General features: G+C 34.3%; 1 protein-coding gene across 1 annotated transcript in view; it reads left to right on the forward strand.

The window, feature by feature from the left end:
- The window catches only part of ASCC3 (activating signal cointegrator 1 complex subunit 3), a 338572-nt gene that overhangs the window by 153216 nt on the left and 169833 nt on the right, over window positions 1-15523 (forward strand). The window lies entirely within an intron of this gene.

Raw genomic sequence — 15523 nt, forward strand, 5'->3', positions numbered from 1 at the left:
TCAACTGTAGGTTTGTAGATACATCATTTTTTCTTGGTTTTTTTTTTCTTTTTTTCCCTTAATGAAGAGGAATACAGTACAGATTTGTGGAGAATTGAGGTGTTTTTCATTTTTGTTTGTGGCAAATGGCAACCCTCCTTTTTTAAGTGTGGTGTAACTATCTCAACTGTAGGTTTGTAGATACATCATTTTTTCTTGTTTTTTTTTTTTTCTTTTTTTCCCTTAATGAAGAGGAATACAGTACAGATTTGTGGAGAATTGAGGTGTTTTTCATTTTTGTTTGTGAAAATGGCCTAAAAAAATAGAGACAGTTAAGAGACAGTCTAAGACAAATTACAATTTTGTGGTTTTTCCTTTATAGCAGTACAGTTTTTTTTTAAAGATTTTATTTATTTGAGAGAGAGAATGAGAGATAGAGAGCATGAGAGGGAAGAGGGTCAGAGGGAGAAGCAGACTCCCCGCTGAGCAGGGAGCCCGATGTGGGACTCGATCCCGGGACTTCAGGATCATGACCTGAGCCGAGGGCAGTCACTTAAACCGACTGAGCCACCCAGGCGCCCTATAGCAGTACAGTTTTCATCTAACCAGTAAATTTGATTGAGAGTATATTGGTTTAGTATGATTTTTTGCTGCCCAAGTAAATTTTTAAAAGTATATTCTTTTAGGAAGAGTCTCCTCAATCTAATATCATCTAATATTTGCGAATATTAAATGCATAGTTGGGTATTTAAGAATTGTAAATAGTGATTATTGTCTAAGAAAAAAATGAAAAATACTGATAGAAGGCTTAAAATCCATTCTATGTTGTTATTTTCCTAAAATGAGGTTCAGTCCAGAACATCTTATAATGTTGAATAATAATAGGTCTTGAAGTCCAGTGGCTTCAAGAAATGAAATTGTTAGCTTACTAATGAATTTTATTTGCATAGTAATAGACTAGCTAGTCTTGCTTAATTTGCTCTACAGAATAGATGTTGCTATTTTGGGGCTGTCAATAACAAATGTCAATGCAATTTGGATTGTCATGGAGGTCAGTAAAATATTTTTCTTTGTGTGATACTATAATGTATTGAAGAAAGATTCCTTATTCTGCCTTAGCAGTCTTTATTGGATTGACCTGGGTTTAGCAATTAATTAAGTTGATCCACATTTGTACTGTGGGGACTAATTAGAAGCAGTGTATTTTGGGTCACATCATTCAGATTTTAGTCATATTTGAGAACATCTTTGACACAGCCTGAAATCAGAGTGCTTGGATTTTTAGAACTTCATCATTAAATTATTTCATCATTAAACTAATCATTGCAAGTAAATGGGCTTCAATATATGTTCCTTGATTTTTTTTTTTTACTTACGTGTGTATGTCTTTATGGACTTGTAAAATTAACGATCCTTATAACGTCATACTTACTATTAGCCTGAAATTTTAAAATGGAAACAGATTCTAAACTTAAAAACTTTACTGACAATGGTTCATGATTTAGGATCTCTTTCTGTAGTGTATTTGCCTCGTTAAAGTAAAAGCTCAGTGGGTAAAATACCCAGTACAGAAACAGCTACACTTTTAGCATGTGAGCATATATCTGAATCATCAATCTAGGTATTGAACAGAATGACTTTTAAAAGTAAACTAGGACATTACTGCCAATAATCATCCACTATTTATTGAATATTTGCATGTGTCAGGGACTGTGCTGAAGACAGAAATCAGAAAGAGACACTCTGCATTACTGTTGCTTATTATCTGATGAGGGCAACAAAGGTTAATCAAATGATTATGCACAAAATGTAAATGTACAGACTTCATAATTAACTTTCACCCACTCGTTTTAGCACCTATTAATGAGTCTCTAAGCCTGCCATTCCTTCCATTCCACTGCATGTAAGGAAGAGCTGCTCCTCTCTCCTATTTATTAATTTATTTTTCTATTGACTTGAATTTTTATTTTGCTCAATGGGTTATAATCCATTATTGTATTACATATTTTGATGATCTTATTAGCCCAGATTTGGCAGTTGGGAGCCCCTTCAAGCTTGCTTTTTCACCCTTTTAACATGCCCCAGTCCCAGAATTGGAATTAGTAATTTCTGCAAACCTGGTTCTCTTTTACTAGAGAATGGTATTTAGAAACCGGTGAAAGTGTTTTGTTTTTAAAATGAATATTTTCACTGCTTTCCTAAAATATTGTCGAGAAGAATGAAAGAGATAATGGGATTTTAGAATTTTCAAACTCTCAACAAAAAGGAAATAGAGTGTTGAACAGAAGAGTTCCTCATAAAGCTATTACTTTCAGACGCCTCCAGGGTGCTCCGAGGTGCCACAGAACTTGCAGTCATGACGTTGGGAGTGGGAAAGGTGTGCTATCTGGGAGGAAGAAATGAGATTTGGAACTCTCACGTCCACTTCAGTAGCTTTCATCTTTTTTTTTTTTTAAAGATTTATTTATTTGAGAGAGAGAGAATGAGAGAGATAGAGAGCACGAGAGGGCAGAGGGTCAGAGGGAGAAGCAGACTCCCTGCCGAGCAGGGAGCCTGATGTGGGACTCGATCCCGGGACTCCAGGATCATGACCTGAGCCGAAGGCAGTCGCTTAACCAACTGAGCCACCCAGGCACCCAGTAGCTTTCATCTTATATATATATATTGAGCTGCTGCAGTAGAGTTTGTTGGAAGAAAGAATTCCACAGCCAAATAAGTTTTTAAACCATTGTCCTATAGCATTAGTTTTTCATAATTTGCATGAGGATTAGTTTCTGTTCTTGTGATACCAGGTAGACTAATGTTTCATGTATGGAATATCAATTCAGCTTTTCTTGTAGAGATGGGCTTTGGTCTACTTTGTCATGTATCCATTAGACCTAGCAAACCAGTGGTTTTCCCTTATGGGCCTTGAATGCCAGCTTGAATTCTAATTGGATACACTGGCTAAATGCAGTAGCCTCTAAGTTTTCTAATGTGGTGTCTTATTCATCAGGCAACTATGACTCCTTCATTGCTCAGATCGGGTAGAAAGTCATATATTTGCATATATAAGACAGGCCCGTAACTGAAATGCTGCACCAGCTCTAGAAATTAGGATTGAGCGAGAAAGTAGAGGGTACACCTTTCCAGAGCACCTCCTCTTCAGTGCTGTGGGTCATCCTTACTAATTGTGAACTCTGGACACACAGAGTTGCCCAGTTCATACTGTCTTTGCTCTGCTGACCAAAATTTAACACCCCTCAGTTTGTTGATTTGTATAAATGTTTTTTTATATAAAAACCCGTCACAAGATAAACTTTAAAATTTAAATCCTTTTTTTGCATAAAGACAGGTGTGTCACAAACCTGTTAACATCATAATATATGATACAAAGAAGAATATACTCCATAATCATCTTTAAATAAATTCATACCATGATATAAATATTGTCATTACAGTTTAAATCATTGCCAAAAATCTTATGGAAAGGTATTATTTACTTGAAAATTAAAATGAATAATACTCTTGGTTTTTTCCCTTAATTATAGGTTGTACTTATTAAACCATATTTTTATCATCTTCTGATCAGCTCCCAAATAATCTTATTTCAGAAGGAAAGTATTTTAAAGACAACATTTAATAGATCATCATTATGTTTACTTTATCATTGAATTTATGAAAGCATCATGAAGTTCATTAGTCCACTTTATTACAGATGACAAAACTAAACCTAATAATATGCCCAAAGTCAGACATCTACTAAGCTTTGAGATTGAAACTAGAACCTTGACCTTTTTACTTCCCTTTCACTGTTTTTACCCCTCGCAAAACTGATATTTTAATTTAACCCATTATTGCCCTGCAGAGAGAAGAGAATGCATGCAGAGAATGTGCTTGTAAATTCCCCTTGAAAAATCTGGCCTAAGGAAATCATCAATTGTATGTGTGAAAAATCTACAGCAACGCAATAATTTTTAGTGATGAAATTTTTTAAAAGATTCTTTTCAGAAAGTATATGATCTTTCAATTATTAAAAAATCTTTTTTCACATTTTTTAAAGAAATGGATGCCAATAGATGCCTTTTACATTCTTTCAGGTTTCTCAGTAATTATGGTTCAAATTGATACATCTTTGAGAATAAAATGTAAAGTCATATTAAACTATATAATCAAGCTGAGAACAGTTTAGTCATAAAGCCTATACACATTTAAACAAATCATTCCTTCAACAAATTCTCTCCAGTACATTCTTTTTATATTAAGAAAGAATAAAGAATAAAAATGCAACTATAGCAAGCCATAATAACTATCATTTATGGAAAACAGCATGAGAACTGGTGATGTTTAGCTGAGGAAAGCGCAGTCAACTGGAGGTAGGATAGAATTTTTCAAATCTTTGAAGAATTCTTATGTGTGAAAACAAGTACATTTGTTTTCTCTTGCCTTAGAGAACAATACTGATCTTGGTCCCAGTGAGTGGGATGTGTAGGGATCAGATTTAGAATGAATGTAAGGAAGACCTTTGTAAAACAACTAAACTTTTTTTCCTACTGAATGGACCACCTTTTATATGCTAGGCTCTTTTCTGGTATTTTCTAATTATTGTTTGTTGTATCTACATCAGCCTTGTAAGGCAGGTACTATTATCTCCAAATTACAGGTGAAAAAAACGAAACACAGGTAAACTGGCCCAAGCTTTTCTACTATACAGATGCTGAATTATGATTGAAACATGGGTCTAAAACTCTGTTGGCATTCAAAATAAGACTAAAATAGGTTATATAGGTTAGTTTGGCATCAGATAAGTGTTTTTGTCTAGATTGATTAGAATTTTTTCTTAAACAAAAAAACTAAGTTTGTGTATATCTTAAATTTGTTTAAGTAATTATGAGCAAGTAAAATTAATATTCTTGATATGTTTATTTACTTTTGTATTTTATAAAAAAACTAGAAGAAAATTCTAATATTTTCTGTGCTTAAAACAATTTTAATGTATAAAATTCACTTTCATCAATAGCATATATACTATTGTTAAGTTACTTAAGTTTAGAAATCTAATGAATGTTTTAAAAATGAATTCAGGGGTTCCTGGGTGCTCAGTCAGTTAAACGTCCGACTCTTGGTCTCAGTTCATGTCTTGATCTCATGGTCATGAGTTCAGGCCCTTCACTGGGCTCCACACTGGGTGTGAAGTGTACTTGAAAAGAAAATGAATTCAGATTCCAGATTATTGAATGTATAAATGTATATGGTGCACATATGAACAAGATCTGAAGAATTTATAGAAAATTTATTCAAGCATCTTTTAGATAACATAAATTGTATTACCTCTAGAAGATATACATATGTTTAATGTCTTAAGAAAAAATTGTTTTTAATTAAAGTTTATAGTAAAGGGAAAATACATTCAAAATACTTAATCATTTTGAAATTTTAAAAACACTTTTTCTCTGTAAGTTTGTAATCTTAATATTTTAGCAACTATGCTGAATAGAACTGTCTTATGCTTCTAAGTATGTTGCACAATGTCCTGATGTATGGTGAATTGATTATAAGATTATATTCTTTGCAGTGGACTTAGCTAGAAAAAAGGATATGTATTTTTGCTGTCATGGTGTATAGTGTACACTAAGTCCTCCAAGTTTGTTTTCATTATTATTAGTATACATTTTGATAACAAGTGTCTTTTAGGGTTTAGAAAATGTAAAGTATCGTAGATTTCTTTTAACCAAATATAGCAGTTAAAGCTCCCTATAACTCAAACATGGAAACTGATAAATATTAAAACTTACTCCTTTAAAGAAATTTGCAAAGAATATTTCGCTTGCAGGGTAATGCCCTAAATATAATTCAGTAATGATAACCTGGATCTGTTTATCACTTAAAAGCTTAGGTTTATTGAGAAGAACTGCAGATTCTCAGCATGAGAGTCCAGAGGTGGTTGTGAATTGCCGAGTGTAGATCTAATTACACAGCTTGGAGCTGCAGAACCAGTTCTCTCTACTCCAGATTACTTTTCTTGGTTTATTTGCATAATTTAATGCATGAAGACTAGACAGTGAATTATACAGTTTTATGATATAGGTAGGACAAGGTAAATTAACCCTATTTGAGGTAGTTTGTATTTTCATGGTATATCTGATAAACATTTAACCACATCATTTTAAACTAAAAAATATGTGTTAATAATTTTCGTTGGTTGCCAGGAATATCTGATAATAAATGCTAGTTGTTACACCCATGATTAATAAAATAGGTGATTTTAAATTTTATTATTTTAGCCCTATTTTCAGAGCTGAACTTTTAGTAATAATAGTTTTGTGGATGTAATCCAGATAGAGTAGTGTCAAATTTTCTACCATTGTAAAACATAAGAATACTTTCTTTATTCATGTCCATCAGTAGAACATTGTTTTGGTTGATGAATTTGACTAATTTGATTCATTGTAAATATAGGTAGCTTTGATTTAGGAACTATCTTTGACTTCAAAGTCCAGAATTTTTTTTTAAGATGCTCTCAGAATAGCTCATTTTATAAGTTGTTTCTTTTTTAAATCACATATTTGGAACTCTGCAATGGCATTAAAATACATACACATGCAGCTTTACCATAGTATGAGAAAACTAATCAGTAGCAATTTCAGTTCATTAAATATCAGTGAGATGGTTGCTAATATATTTTTAAAAAACAATCCAGGAAAGTTAATTATCTAGTTGTGTAATTGGAAGTTAACTTGATACCCCATATTCTCATAAATGTATCAGTGAAAGTATTAACTCAGCCCACATACTATTATAATTTATAAACTTTTAAATTCAAATTTCTGCTTATAAATTATTTAAAAAATTAATGTTTTCTGTGAAAACTAATTTCAGCTATCATTTATTGAGTATCTACTGATTGAATGATAGTTTGGAGAGTGGGTTAGGGGATGACAAGGAGACCTCAAAATGAGTAAGATGTAACCTTGCCTTTAGGCAACACCCAGGGAGGGAATATAATGTGATCCAAAAAAAGTAGGCTTTCAAATGAGGCTAATTCTCTACTCTGCTCTTGAATGAGTACCAAGTTATTAAAACTCTGAGCTTCAGTTTTCTCATCTGTAAAACACTAATAGTATTACCTACCTAATTGTGTTAATAGTGAGATAGAGAACAATGCATGGCACCTAGTACTGGGCCTAGCATATAATAAGCACTTAATAAATCATGCCTTTTATTGTTAGTCCTAGTAGTTATTAACATCAGGGTGAAAACCTATGTATATGCTGAGATGACAGAAGGCACAAGTATGAACAAAGTTCTGTGGGAATGATTAATTTCTCTAGAGAGATTGGAGATGAGTCATTAGAACCAGGTTTAAAGGTTTGTAGAATTTCCACAGGAGGATTTGGCAGGAGACCTAAATAAAATAAAACATGAGCAAAGGTCTGGAAACATACAAATGCATGAAGGTTTTGAACAACAGGAAGAGAATTTAGAGAGATGGCACCCAAAGACCAATAATGAAGAAATTGAAATGTCATGACCTTTAAATCAAGTAATTTGCTAACTTTAAGAGGGGACTCCAATTAATTTTTCAGTTATGCTTTTCATTTCTTTTTCCTTTTTGTTGTTTTCTCCCATAGTTGTTGATGTAATGAATAGCAGCTTCTGTGTTCCCCATCTTCTCAGACTCCAGTCTTTCAGCATAGTAACTACTAAATAGAAGCTCCAAAAGCACAGGGACCGGTGCTGGGCTTTCCCACTATTATGTCCCCAGTGTCTGTCATGTAATTGTTGGATGATGGCAGACTTGCAGAGGAGATATGTCAAGCATAGCTAAAATAAAAGGTAGCTAAAAATAAAAAAGGTAGTCAGTGATTAATGCTTAAGGGATTAATGCTTAAGGGAAGGAGCACATGAATTCATTAGATGGTCAAAAGAATCAATATCACTTCTATCTGAAAGCATCCCTTTATTATTTTAATTTTACTGTATTAGTAACATCCATCTCCCCGTGTAGGTAAAAGGGCTTCTTCTCTTTTTCTTAATCAGTTTTTATGAACTTATACTAACTTTTCAAGCAGTTCAGTGGCTGTAGAGCTATATTTTAAAATGTTTAAATCAGAGTTCCCTTTTGTCAGATCTGTCTCCAACAATCATATTAACTCTCAGAGATTCCTAAGTACTCTCTTGCTCATCTTGACTCTTCACAAAAAAACAGAGCACCCCCTTTTTTAAGTTAGCCCCACCCCTTAAAGTTTTTTTCCTGTTGATTGTCCTATCAGTTTACAATGATAAAATCATCTCTGGTTTTTCCTGTGTTTTGTCTGCTGTTTTCTTTTATACTTCCTTGAGTCATATTTTTTTCACAGTGATAGCCTTCTCTCTATTCAGTTTAAAATCTACTTCTAACATAATAATTTCTCAAGTATCGCTCTTAGTGGTATCATTTTTTTTCTGAGTCTTAAATGGATTTTTCTATCTTAACACATGTTTTATAATGAGATTGTTACTTGGTTTTCCAGATATTACTGCTCCTCTGTCCACATGTCCATTTCTGTCAAAATGGACCATGCTAAGGATTTTCTCTCTTCTCTGTACCTTTGACCTCTGTATACTTTCCTTTGAAATGCTATTTATTTTCTTCTATGAGAACATCTCTCTTTTCTTCTTAAAGCATTTCCAGGTACTCTGAATCAAGATAAATTTGTCACTTAGATCAAAAGTACCACCATCGCCCTTATAAGTAAATTGTTAAGTTTCCTTTAAGTTTTTACTTTGACACCATAAATTCCTTAGCAATAAAATAATCATATCAAATATATTAGTATAGTAGTACATTATAAATAAACTCTTATAACCTCACTATCATCATTGATCATTTTTTCTGTTCAGTATAATTTATATATTTCATTGTAACACTATTAGGGCTTGTTTCAGTGGATAAGGCAAACGATAGAAGATATACAAAGGAAACATCTTTTTATCTTCCCCCACTCCCATTTTCATTTTGTGAGGTATTTAATTTGGTGGGTGTCCATCCATATTTCTACTTTGAAACACACACATCCTTTATATACTCAGAATAATACTATGGAAATTGTTCTTCAACTTGATTTTTTTTTCACTTAGCACTGTATTATGGGTATCTTTCCAGATATCCATTTGTGAGAGCAAAATCCAGTGCTATTTGTGCTTACTGTTGGATTACCAGAGCCACAGAGTGCTTGTGAAGTTCAGCACCTTTTCAAATGTTTATGATTAATTTTCTGTAAATTTCTCAGAAGCCACAGAGAAAAATGCTGATAGATTTAAAGAAAAATTAACTGTTTCCATACTAAACAAGGCACCATAAACAAAGTCAAAAGATAAAGTGTAGACTAGAACAAAATATTTGCAATATAGAAAAAGACAAAGTATATTATCTTCCATATACAAAGAACACCTACAAATTAATAAGAAGAAAATCTCCAATAACAAAACAGTGTTCACAATAAGGAAATAGTTAAATGAATAGTCATATATATTTGACCCAACAATTTCACTTCTATGAAATTATCCAACAAATATATTCACAAACATGTGAAATAAACCTTGTGAACAGTTATTTATTACATCATTGCTTTAAATAATGAAAGATTGGAAACAACATAAATGTCCATCAAACAAGGACTGGTTAAATAAATTATGGTATTTCTAAGTTAATGGAATACTATGCAAATGCAAAAAATAAATGGAGAAACTGTGTACTGATGTGAAAAGATTTTCAGATGATTTGAGTGTCTTCAGCTGGCCAGCATTGGCAGGTCTAAAATGAGAACTCTGTAATTACTTGTAGTATCCCAGCACAAATGTCTCCTGGATGCACAGCATGCAGAATCAAACCTTTTAAAGTTGCATTTACCTGATAACGCGGATGTGGTAATATGACTGCAGCAATAAAAACTATTCTGTGCTTCTGCACTCTTGTGGTATACAAGATATCTGAAATACATCTGTAGTGGCACTCCCCGTTCAAACCTATAAAGCAGAGAAAATGATTTGCCTGTGTTCTCCGTCCTCCCAAAGATACCAAGATGTTCCAGATGGAGCAAAGGGAAGGTTTTGGTTTTGGTTTTCAACTTATAACAGATGGCTTGATGCAGGGCTCTCAGATGTTAACATAACATATACCAGAATCACCTGGAAGGCTTGTTGAACCAGATTGCTGAGCCCCATCTTCAGAGTCACTGACTCAGATCTGGTGTTTGTAGTTTTTTTTGTTTGTTTTGTTTTTTTTTTTTTTGATGTAGTGTTCCATGATTCATTGTTTGCATGTAACACCCAATGCTCCATTCCGTACATGCCCTCTTTAATACCCATCACCAGGCTAACCCATCCCCCCACTCCCCTCCCCTCTAGAACCTTCAGTTTGTTTCTCAGAGGCCATAGTCTCTCATGGTTTGTCTCCCCCTCCGATTTCCCCCCCCTTCGTTTTTCCCTTCCTGCTATCTTCTTCTTTTTTTTTTTTTAACATATAATGTATTATTTGTTTCAGAGGTACAGATCTGTGATTCAACAGTCTTGCACAATTCACAGCGCTCACCATAGCACATACCCTCCCCAATGTCTATCACCCAGCCACCCCATCCCTGCGTTACTGGGTATTTACCCCAAAGATACAAATGTAGGGACCCAAAGGGGTACGTGCACCCCGATGTTTATAGTAGCAATGTCCACAATAGCCAAACTATGGAAAGAGCCAAGATGTCCATCGACAGATGAATGGATAAAGATGTGGTATATATATATATATATATATATACACACACAATGGAATAGTATGCAGCCATCGAAAGGAATGAAATCTTGCCATCTGCAGTGACGTGGATGGAACTGGAGGGTATTAGCTGAGCGAACTAAGTCAATCAGAGAAAGACATGTATCATATGACCTCACTGATATGAGGAATTCTTAATTCAGGAAACAAACTGAGGGTTGCTGTTGTGGTAGGTGGTGTTTGTAGTTCTGACAAGTTCCCAGGGGATGCTGATGCTGCTGGTTTGGGGACCATGCCGTTTTAGAATCACTCTTTGTTTAGGTCATTAGGACTTAATTCTCTTGGGGAACCTGGGTTAAGAAAGTTCAAAAGAATTGAGAGCAAGACACCTAACAGGGCAGTTAGAGTGAAAGCATAAACCACTAGGACATAAAACTCCTCACCCTCAGGCCTCATTCTTTAAACCGGCGTGAGAGTGAATACCATATATTAAAGAATGTCATTCCTCAGCAGCATTTTCTATAGAACATCTATCTGCTCTGTTGTCTGTTTTTCAAATATTTCCTTTTCAGTCTTCCTTCTTAGTGGAAATTTCTAGGGAAGAGTCTTTGATTCAACATTTCAGTTAATCTTTGCCTACCTCTCTCCTGTTTTCAAATAATCTCAGGTTTAAGTATTCATTTAATTTTCTTTTTACTTCTCATCCATCGTACACAACACCTTTACAAAAGCTTTTAAAGGATAAGTGGCTTTTTAAATTATTTTGTGTGGTGTTAGATATGTACGCACTTGCATCAATGAGGAATAAATATATAGGTGTCAATTTATAGCAGTCATTTACTGATCTCACCATTTGGTCTTTTAGTCCAAATTCACTTTATTGTTTATTACTCTTACAGTGGTGCTGATACTTAACCAGTTCTGACAGAGGTTTTTAAAGTTGCTGTACAAAGAGCGTTAGCATCTCCTTGGAACTTGTTAGAAATGCAAAGTCTTGGGCTCCTGGGTGGCTCAGTCAGTTGAGCCTCTGCCTTCAGCTCCTGTCGTGATCTCAGGGTTTTGGGATCCACCTGGCATCCATTCGCATCTGGGTTCCCTGCTCAGTGGGAAGCCAGCTTCTCCCTCTGCCTCTCCCCCTTCTCTCAAATAAATAAATACATCTTAAAAAAAGGAAAAGAAATGCAGAGTCCTGGCTTGCCTCACACCTACTTAATCTGAAAGAGTGGTGGAGGAAAGGAGCAGCAATTATGTTTTTAGATAATTTTGAAGCGTTCTAGAGTTTGAGAGCTATGACTTTCCTAAATGCAGTGTTTTCACTTACATTATGTACTTCAAACTTTATAGTAATCCTTTGACTCTAGTAACTCTCTGTGGAGTGGGGAAAATAAGAATCGAAGAGATTAAATAGTTTGTTCTAAGTCACTGCTCTTTAATAATGTTTCAAAGTAGAATTTTTGGTATTTTTCAAATAATATATCCTTCCCTCTGAATACATTGAAACAATGAGTTACTTAAACATTCTAGTTTTTCCGAATGATTATCTCAGCTTTCATTCTTTCATTACTTTTAATCTGCTTTGGTGCATTAAATAACAGGACCAAAATGCAAATTCACCTACTTTCTCTCCTATCTCAGGACTGATTCAATTATATATTCTTAAACTAAATGGCTTTTTAAACTAAGAACAAGTATATACAATATTTTTAAATGTATTAATCTAACAAACCTCAAGTAAAAATATAAACAGTTTCATAAAACAATTAAAATTTACTAATGTTGACTTGAATCTATTGTTATAATCTTATTTTAATGACACATGCCCATTTAACTGCTGTTAGGTTATCAGTAGTGTTTCTAAGATTAATTTGGAGTTATTTCTGCCAAATGAAACAGTGCTGTCCTCTCTGTTATAATTTTTATATGTCTGTTTAAATTAATTACCAAATTAACAAACCAAAATCAAGTATGTTATAGAGACCCAAAACCTTGTAATGGCTTCTGTTGGAGCCTCTAAACAGAAAATTCTTAGTAAGGAAAAGAGTTTATTTTACTGAACAAGAAGTGATGGATCATTTAATAAAAAGAAATTGCTACTTTAAGTTATAACTAGTATTTCTCTTGGCTGCAGTAGAAAATAATTTGCAAAATGATAAGTTGACAAGTCAGACTGAAATAATTAATGAAGATTTAGGGTCATATTTTATTTTCCCTTATGTTCTTCGTATCAACAGGATTTACATAATGTGGCATTTGAATTATGGAGAATAGAAATCTGGTTGCATTATAAAAACCCATCTGGGAAATGATCTTGGGGCCATGCTGGTTATATGAAATACCTTCATATTCCCTGATATTTCATATATATAGGTAAATAAAGATAGGTTGGTTATTAGGGAGTTTTTAAAATCATCTTTGTAGTGGTGGTTTTATTTATGTTTCCTTTTAACCTTACTTAGGAGAAAAAAAATAAGTTGGTGGTAATTATTAACTAATTTCACACAGTAGTGCAGTAGTCATCTCAAAAGTTGTTAATAATTCAAAATTTAGGTCCCACCCCTAAATATTCTTACTCAGTTGGTTTTAGGGGAGGACCCAGAAGTCTATTTTAATGAGCACCAGCACTGATTCCCATGAAGAGGTCCCTTGGTCTCAGTGTGAGAAACTTTGAAAGAGAATGTACTTCTTCAAGCTAACACACTAAAATTACCAAGGATAAATATTATATTTTATTATTTTTTTCTTATGTTAAGTTAGCCACCATACAGCACATCATTAGTTTTTGATGTAGTGTTCAATGATTCATTAGTTGCATAAAACATCCAGTGCTCATCACAACACGTGCCCTCCTCTAAATACTGTATGCTCCTCCATCCAGCCTGCACCTGCTTCTATAGCCAGATAGGGCTGATTACTAGTGATTCTTCCTTGCCAACAGGAGCAGACCCATTTGGAGCCTTGGAATCTATCATTTTTCCCTGGTGCTTAGTGCATGGTTTGGTACTCAGCAGGTACTGTGTAAATGTAGTGCGATGGATGAATGAAGGTGACCCAGCCAGCTCCATGGTTAGCATTCCTGTGTTATCCATGCTCCGTGTGTACAGTTTTTTCTCCTTCCTTAAATTGTACATGTCTTTTACAGAAGGGACTATGTCTTGTCCGTTTTCATATTTCCTCTTTCAACAGTATTCTACCCATCCATGGCTAGTAAATACTTAGCAAGTAAAAAATATTTTGTGCTTATTTAATACATCATACTAGATTGTCATCTCCCTGAGAGCAGAAATTTTGCCTCTCTCTTTTGCAGAATTCTCAGGGCTTGATAGTGATTCTCAGAATTCTCAGAAACATTTGAATGAGTGGATAAATTAATTTAAAAAATAAATAATTTCATTTTAATTGAGATTTTCTTAAAATGTAATGTTAGGGTTTAGTGAGGCTTTGTGTGTAGTAAAATTTAATTTTACATGAGAGAAAAAAGTCTACCCTAATTTTTAAAATTTTTTTAAAGATTTTATTTATTTATTGGAGAGAGAGAGAGAGAGTGGGAGCAGGGGGGAGAGGGAGAAGCAGACTCCCCGCTGAGCAGGGAGCCCGATGCAGGGCTCGATCCCAGGACCCTGGGATCATGACCTGAGCTGAAGGCAAACGTTTAACCAACTGAGCCACCCAGGTGCCCCTAGTCTGCCATAATTTTTTAAGAAGAAACTCACTATTGAAATAGCCTTACTTTTTACAAGAGACAGGGTGGTAGAATCTGAGCGATTCTGAACTGGTGAAGCTTCAGCAGGGCATTATAGTTAATAGAATTTTTCTAACTTTGTATTAAACAGTTTATGTCAATAATGATGAAAATATTACAGTAAGCTTAAGTGGTAATCTCTTGACATCCCATGAGATAAAGATGTTTCCCCAGAAAGCTAGAGAGCCTATCGAAGTTAGATTTGGGGTTTTTTTTAGTTGAAAATGAGGAAAACAGAAGAATTTTCCAAGTATACATGAAGCTTACTGAAATAACTTTCATTCATATACTCTTTGGAGATATTCTTAATGATCATATTTCTTTTCAAGAAACATTAGTATCAGCAAATCAGTTAGAGCTCTAACCAAGGATGAAAGCTTATGCTTTATATCATTGATGGCTGTGATTAACTAATGTTAAGTCTCTCTAGATGACTTGCAATGCTTGTTTTATTGTCTCTAAATGCTTTGGGAGTTTTTCATTGAGGAATTTTGGTCTTCTCCAGATTATCTACTCTCCTTGACTTTGAACACTTTCTAAAAGAATAGTAGTAATTTAAGCATTCCAGTTTCTTGAATATTTATTCTCTATGCTTTCACTGTCCTCTAAATTATAATTGGCATCCCATACATGGAACAGTTTGACAAGTTTATAGGCATAAGATCACTGTGAGTAAATTATACAGTGTGTGCTTTAGATCTGTGTCGCTCCATCTCTTTTCTGGTCAGATTCCAGGCCTCCCTCCCCTTTTTACTTTTGTTCATTTTACAAAATGACCTTCTCTTTTACTTAGGTCAGCTCGCATGAGCCTATCAATTCCCTGACTAAAACCGTCAGTTGCTTGTTTTTCTAAATGTGTACCATGGAAATAACACCAGTGTTTTAGCTTGTGGGAAAACATAATTAACAGGTAAATGTGGAGAGAAATTGAGGGAAAGGCAAGAATTAGGACATCCATATTGCTGAGGCCTAAGGGGAATACCATGGTATCTCCAGAGAGTTTTAGAGGTCTCAGTTTGGTTGGAAGATGGGGCTAGAACTTGTTTTTAAGTTACCCAAAGCACCCACACTGCTGATTG

The sequence above is a fragment of the Eumetopias jubatus genome, unplaced genomic scaffold (genome assembly GCF_037043125.1).
Source record: "Eumetopias jubatus isolate StellerSeaLion01/CBP00866 unplaced genomic scaffold, mEumJub1_p1.0 scaffold_6, whole genome shotgun sequence".
NCBI classification, from domain to species: domain Eukaryota; kingdom Metazoa; phylum Chordata; class Mammalia; order Carnivora; family Otariidae; genus Eumetopias; species Eumetopias jubatus.